The sequence below is a fragment of the Octodon degus genome, unplaced genomic scaffold (genome assembly GCF_000260255.1).
Source record: "Octodon degus isolate 3935 unplaced genomic scaffold, OctDeg1.0 scaffold00254, whole genome shotgun sequence".
Classification (NCBI taxonomy): domain Eukaryota; kingdom Metazoa; phylum Chordata; class Mammalia; order Rodentia; family Octodontidae; genus Octodon; species Octodon degus.
This window is the reverse complement of record NW_004524830.1, coordinates 210709-217097: the sequence shown is the minus strand read 5'-3', so window position 1 is coordinate 217097 and position 6389 is coordinate 210709. Positions and strand designations below refer to the sequence as shown.

The window sequence follows — 6389 nt, the reverse complement described above, 5'->3', positions numbered from 1 at the left end:
TAGTACCAGGGATCAAACTCAGGATCTTGCACTTGCCGGGCAAGCATTTATTCCACTGAGTTATCTCCTTGGCCCCCAATTCTTTTCTATAATTTGATTGAACCTTGTGGGCCTCTTGCTTTTGTTCTTGCAAAAACTAATCTGCTAACTTCTTAATATTTTCTTCATGCTGTGCTCTTAATTCCTTGATCTTCTGTCCACACTGAAAACTTTCATATTCTAACCTCTTCACAAGGTAAGTGCTGTTCTTGCTATAGTCCTGAACCTGGTCTTCTTGTTGAAGAAACTCCTGGCAAAACTTAGCAAGTTGCTCCTTTAAATGATGTATGTCTGCCATCTGACATGTTCTGTAGTTTAAGCTTGTCATTCTTGCATCTCTTTCCCAGGCCCTCCTTGACCTGCAGCTGGCTACTGAGGCGGTCATTATCGGCCTCCTCCTGGTCAATCTGTTTTTTGTGCGTGTTCACCAGGAGTAGGAGATCTGAGTTGTGCTTCTACAGATGCCCATGGGGCACCTCAGTGCACTGGACCTGGGCCTGCAGCTTGGCCACCTCTTCCTGGAACAGAATATGGCAGATGCTCCAGTAGTTGAAGGCAAGGATGATGATGACTACAACGAGTATGACCAGCATAAAGAAGGGCAGGTGGCTGCCCTGCTGGTTGGCCCTGAAGCCCACCATGAGGCTGAATTTGGCTACACAAGGGGGCCTTGCCAATGACACCTGTAGGCAAGACCTCTGGCCTGCAATGTCAACGTGCACTGGGATGTGGCTCCAGGTCAGCACAGGGGTGTGTGCCGACCCATGCCAGCAAAGGAGGGTAGAAGGGGGCAGGGCCACAAGCGCAGGTACCCCCCCCCCCAGCCTGCCCAACAGCCCTCTGAAGGCTTGGAACTGAACCTACACCACCAATGAAGGCCTGGAGAATCATACTTTATATATTAAGGTGCTTCAAACTCAGGTAAAATTCTAGCAATCAAGCATATTGCTCTAAACTAGATATAGCAATATATTTCAGATTCTCCTAAATAAACAATTGTTCTTAATTCCTATTTTATATCCCTATCTGCTCCTGACATTCATGCCAAGTTAAAAAGACAAATATTAGCCCTGAAAACCCACAGGAAAACTTATTTAACTTGACTTTCTGTGTCTTTAATAACAGAGACAAAAAATTAACTATACATAGTGCCAACTTTTGCCTGAAACACTTGGGACTCCTATCCAAACAGGACCTTGGCAAAGTAATTCTGAGCCTAAATAATGCTGCCACCCAAGCCAAGTGTGGCAAAAAAGGACACAAGGCATGAGCCTGCCCCAACCTGCAGCTACCACCGGGACCTGGTCCCACTGACAAGCTCAAGGGTCACTGGATTGCCCTGTCTGCCAGAGAGCAGGTAAATCATCCAATTCCCTGCCCTCACAGGAAAATTCACTACAGCCAGATCCATCAATAGTTGACATGCTTGGTCTTTCCATTGAAGAGCAACAAGAGAGCTTGGGGTCCATGGCCCACATTGAGATATCTTTGTCAGAGTCCCAAGTCTCGCTGGACATCTCAGGTAAAAAACATTTTTTGTTGTCACAGAGACTGCATATAGTGTTCTTCTTGAGTTCTAAAGTCACTATATTAGATCTACAGTCTTTGCAGTGGGTGTTGATGGCTCACCCACGTAACCCTTTCAGATAGGCCCATTCCCTGCTGACTCCAAACATTTTTCTTCACTTATAATTTCCTTGTGATCCCAACCTACTCCATACCTCTCATGGGGAGAGATCTCATCCAAAAGCTCCATTTCTCTATCACCTCTCTCCCCACAGTGCTTGTCCTATAAACCAATTTTATCCTTCTTTGGTCTAGCTAATTTCTTTTGCCTCTGGGTCCTCAACTTTGCTTCCCTAGCACAACCTCTCTATAAACCATCATAAGGTTCCTTGTTAGAGCCCCTTGGCCCTGCTACTCCTATAGACTCCTCCTTTCACAAGCTACAACAGGCCCTCCTAAGGGGCCCAGCTTTCTCTTTACCCAACCCAACTCTGACTTTTACCCTATATACTTCTCAGGGTCACAGTGCAGTAGACATTTAAAGACATAAAAATAGACCATCCAAGGACTGGTGGTATAGCTCAGCAGACTAAGCACTTGCTTAGGTAAGTGCAGGGGCCAGGGTTTTTTTTTTTTTTTTTTTTTTTTTTTTTTTTTTTTTGGAACTGGGGATTGAACTCAGGCCCTTGCGCTTGCCAGGGAAGTGCTTATTCCACTGAGCCATCTTGATCCCTGGCACCACATACTGCTCTGGCCCCACCCCTGGGCATGCTGAGCTGGCAATAGGGTCCAGGTGTGGTGGTATATCCCTATAATCCCAGCACTAGGGAGGCAGAAATCAGGAGGATCACTATGAGTTTGAGCTGCATTGTGAGACCCTGCACCAAAAAACAAACAAACAAACAAGCAAAAAACCAAAAACAAAAAAATAATTAAAAAGAGACCATCCTTTCAGGCAGTAGCCTACCTTTCTAAACAACTATAGACAACACAGTTGGGAGATAGACTCCATGTCTCCACACACAACAGCAGTCATGCTAACACAAGAGACAAAAAGTTCACTTTAGGACAATCAATCTTCACAGTCCACTCACCCCATCACTTTAGTAACCTCATCACACATAAGTCACTTCCAGCCCTAATGACTCCTCATGTACAACAGATCCACCTAATGTTCATAGAAGATCCTTCTGTCACTATTTTCCACCCGAATTTCTCAATCCCGTCACCACCTTCTATACTTATGATGAGGCCCCTCAGTACAGTTGTGTTGAGGTCCTACAAATGACCCCACCTCCCTTTCTTCACAATGATATAAAAAAAACCTAAAGATCAATACTCCTCCTCTTCAACATGGTCATGGTAAAATGACACATTCAGATCATAGACCCCCCCTCTTGCTTCCACTCCTGGTTTTTTCCTTTTTCAGAACCGAGGGTTGAACTCAGACCCTTGCGCTTGCCAGGGAAGCACTTATTCTACTGAGCCCTCTCCCTGGTCCCACTCCTGTGTCTTTTAATCATGATGATATGTACTCATAACATGCTATCTTTTTAAACTTTTTTCAAGGTTTCTTAAGTCTCTGATGTGAGCCTTCACTAACGATAAACTTCTTGTTCTGAGACACCTGACACCAGCTTCTACATGGGCATGAACTGTCATCCTGTCAACTCCCCGCTGCCCAAGATGATGGTCCCCGTTCAGCAGAAAACAGTCTTAAAAGACATGTTGCCCCCTTTATAACAATCAAAAGATGGAAATGATAGGTTCTGGCCCTAGTATGAATTGCTGAATTATTATGGTGGTTATCTAATATGACTGAATGCCTTAAAACAACAGCTTCTCTTCCCAGAGACCACCTCCCCTCCTCTTCTCCAACCCAGCCCAAAGTGCAATTTACTTTCACCTTTCCCGACACCTCAGGGAAGGCCCCAATCAGCTCCTCAGATATTTCTCAACATCCCCCTCAAACTCCACCCTTAGCAAAAGGCCATAAAAGCCCCAGCTTTCTTTGTCTCAGGCTGGAGGACCTACCTGACCCATCTGCCCTTGATCCTTTCTGTGCCTGTGGAGTTAATAAAAGCTTCTTTTATCTTTCCTGTCTCTTTACTGTGCTTCAAAAAAACCTATCACGTATGAGTTGCTGTTTTATCTTTTTAAAAAAATTAAAAAATAGTAAACTAGAAAAGATACTAAATTTCACTCAACAAAATGATAGGAATTCAACAGTGGTGGTTATATTGTCTTCAAATTGGTTGTTCAGACTATCAGATGTAGTTGCTGTTTTACTTTAACCCAGGGCTGATGTTTATGGGAGTAATCCCACATCAGCCCATCAGGGTAAATAAAAGTGGCCTTCGAAATTCCTTCATGAGGAGTGGTTTTGGTCGAGTCTGCTAAAGTTTCCATAACACACACTGGACAGCACAGGTTCTGAAAGGCAGCCAAGGTGGGCCTGAGAAAAAGGCCTCTGGGAAAGCGTCAATAAGGCACACTGGGCAAAGCTTGGGTTCTAGTGGCCATCTTGTGTTGAGAAATTGTCGTCTTTGGCTGGGTATGGTAGTGTATGCCTGTGATTCTAGCACCTGGGAGGCTGAGGGAGGAGGATCATTGTGAGTAGGAGACCAGTCTGGGCTACAAAATGAGTTCAAGGCCAGCATGAATTGTACAGGGAGACTCTGTCTCACAAAGAACAAAGAGGAAGGAAGGAAGATTGAAATACTAAAAAAAAAACCAAAAAAAATCAAAAACCCCCACCTGTCACTTTCAGGCAAATGCTGCTTGCGCAGGGAGGTAGCCAATGTGCAGTGCAGTTTGGCCCCATGAGAATTCATCAAGGCCATTGTCAGGCACTTTCTGGGTTTGCAAAAGAAGAGAACAGTGGGTTCAGGGCATGAGAAAAGGCAAGGTTTATGTCACCAGGGAGGTGGGTGTTGGCTGGCTTTGCCCATTTTCTCACCCACAGAAAGCAAGAGCACAGGAAGCAGGGGTGCCACGAAGGGCTGTCATGGCCTCAGGGTAGCGCAGTTACCGACAGGGAAGAGTAGCCTGCAATGCCTCCATTGAGACTCCTTTCCACGCAGCGATTGAGGGTTAGGGATCCAGCATCATGGCCAATTTGGATCAAACTGCAATACAAGCTGGAGCAAGGGGCAGGGCGATACCTGCGGAAGCATTATACAGAAAAGCCAGAAATCACTGAAACTATACACAAAGACCAAATTGTTCAGAATGCAAACCAGGTTCCGGAAACCACACTGGCTGCCAGGCAGGTATGTGAGCAGGGCAGGAGTCAGCAGAGGAGACTCTTAAGTGAAAAAGATGGGCATGCTGGTGCTACAAATTCATGCATCAGCATAGGGAAGGAGTGGTGAGGAATTTACAAGAGCAAGAAGAAAAATGGAGCTAAGGTATAACAAAATTGGAGGATAATGCTGGACTTTGGACAGGGTAGAAAAGTTAGTAGTAAATTTGAAAAAATACCAGACAGGTGGTCCACCAAACATGAGCGCATAGAGCTCACTGATGTCAGATCTGTATCCTCTCAAGAAAGGAAGTGTTTGGCCAGAGACCCACTCCCCTGTGGCTGGTACCATCCAGGATGATTGGGATACCCATCACCAAGGTGAGCAACATCCTCAATACTGCCCAGGACAGTGGTCCTGTGTGGGGCCTGGACAGAGGCCTTGGCCACTGTACTCCAAGTTCTGAGATTCACACGTGCTCAGGGCATTCTGGTGCTAAAGATGACATTTTGTCATGTCTGTGATCTCATTGAGGTCATTGCCTTCATCCAGCCACTCTGCATGATGTGGACCACCCTGAAGACCCAGCCCCTTCCTGAGCAGGCAGTAAACAGGCCTGTTGCATGGTGACCTTGCTGGCCTGGAGATCACCCTGTAGTCTTGGCCTTCCAGCTGGCCACCGGAGGTGACAAATGCACTATCTTCAAAAACACAGAGCCGAATGACTGTTAGAGACTGAGCCAGAGCACGGCAGATGGTCTTCACCTACGTAATGACAAAGAACTTTGAACATATTGGCAAGTTTATCAATAAGCCCTTGGCAACACTTGAAGAAACTGAGGAAACTAATGAAGATCAGGAAGCTGTGATCATTATATTCAGGGTTCTAGAGAACAGGAGTGGCATCAGGCTAAGAGTTTGGTCTCTGGTGGTCCTTGGCTGTCCTTGAGTCCCGCATTGCATGGGCTGTGCTTCCTGGAGGAGTATTTTTCTGACTGGTGAAGGGAAGTGGCAGGAGTCACAGATGGCGATGTGGTCTTTGAAAGCCTCATAGGATGACCACAGCGCAGCCACCTTTTACTGACCGCCTCAGCTCAAACAGGTTTGATGAGTGGCACCCTGCCTTGTGGCCAATTTAACAGAGCATCTCAACAAAAAGTCACATACAGGAGAGGACCTGACAGAGTAAATATTTTGTTTTGTTTTGAATTTATGTTTGTCTTCCATTTCTGAGTAAAAGTGAAATTAAACTGTTTACTAAGAAAATGAAGCTCTGGACCCAAGAAAGAGCTCCCCATTGTCTCGTCCTTTGGCCTCTGATAATCATTACACCACTTTGTGGTTCTGATGACTCCAGATACCTCACAGGTTACCCTTATTTTAGGGGAAGAAAGAAGAGGAGATACATCAGGCCCTGGAGGGGATACTTGTGGCTCTCTTACTTCCCATACAGCTACAAAACCTTGTCAGCGAGCTCCTTACCTCCAACTCCAGCATGCACCTGACCTTAAGCCAGGTGTGGAAGGCCCTGTGGCTCTGGTCATCCTCCTAAGGTGCTGCCCCAGTGCACACAAGTCTTTATCCTGATCATCGTGGCTG

The 6389-nt window shown here is 45.9% G+C and overlaps 1 pseudogene; it reads right to left on the bottom strand.

The window, feature by feature from the left end:
- LOC101576745 overlaps positions 1–680 on the bottom strand; it is a 1738-nt pseudogene extending 1058 nt beyond the window's left edge.
- Between the last annotated feature and the right edge of the window lie 5709 nt (positions 681–6389).